Source organism: Symphalangus syndactylus, chromosome 9 (genome assembly GCF_028878055.3).
Source record: "Symphalangus syndactylus isolate Jambi chromosome 9, NHGRI_mSymSyn1-v2.1_pri, whole genome shotgun sequence".
Taxonomy (NCBI): Eukaryota; Metazoa; Chordata; class Mammalia; order Primates; family Hylobatidae; genus Symphalangus; species Symphalangus syndactylus.
In genome coordinates, this window is record NC_072431.2 from 135,998,104 (window position 1) to 135,999,316 (window position 1,213).

Genomic DNA, 1,213 nt, shown 5'->3' on the forward strand with positions numbered 1-1,213 from the left:
TTTGGGGGACTGTTGGGAAGGCATGACTGGTTTTGAAATGTGAGGACATGAGATTTGAGAAGGGCCAGGAGCAGAATGGTATGGTCTGGCTGTGTCCCCACCAAAATCTCATCTTGAATTGTAGTTCCTATAATCTCCACATGTGGTTGGAGGGACCTGGTGGGTGGTAAATGAGTCATGGGGGCAGTTTCCCCATGCTATCCTTGTGATAGTAAGTTCTCATGAGATCTGATGGTTTTATAAGGGGCTTCCTCCTTCACTTGGCACTCTTTCTTCTCCTTCCTGCCACCATGTGAAAAGGACATGTTTTCTTCCCCTTCCACCATAAGTGTAAGTTTCCTGAGGCCTCCCCAGTCATGCTGAACTGTGAGCCAATTAAACCTCTTTCCTTTATAAATTACCCAGTCTCAGGTATGTCTTTATTAAAACAGTGTGAGAACAGACTAATACACTATCATATGTAACTTCCCACAGAAACGTGTCATTTTTGGAGAAACTGTATCTCCAGAGATGTTTATGTTCACAGGGCTATTAAGGATGGAAAAGGAAAGTGTGCTAAAATTCTAACCCATTGAATCTCCAAACAATTTTTATTTCATCATCATTTTTACCTAGCTCCCAGGGGAAATATATAACATGAGGAAGCCTGACAGGTGAATGAATCCTCTATAATTTTTTCCCTCAGAAAATAAAACACATGGGAGCTCAAGGACTCTTCCTGTCCCTCTAGCTAAATTTTTAGACCAGAAGCAGGCATAAACAGTGAACTCCATGATTTTTCTCTTGGAGTCCACTTTAGTTTCATCTGTTCTTCCAAGAAAGGGATAAGGAGAGACTCCTACCCAGATTAGAGGAGACATTCAGTCCACCTATTGCACCAGCCAAATAGGAAAGAAGGGAAGGGAAAGGAAGGGGAGGGGAAGGAAAGGAAGGGGAGGGGAAGGAAAGGGAAGGGAGGGGAGGAGAGAGGAGGGCAGGGGAGGGGAGGTGATGGAGGGGAGGGGAGCAAAGAGAAAGTAGAAATGGAGAAGTGAAACTAGAAAGGGAACAGAAAGGGAAATTTTTTAAAAATGGGATAGGAATAGAAGAAAAAGAAAGGGAAGGAGAGAGGAGGGGAGGGAAGGAAGGAGGAAAGATAAAGGGAAGGATGGGAGGTGCTATGATTTAAGTGTCCCTTCCAAAAGTCTTGTTGAAATTTAATGCCATTGTGATG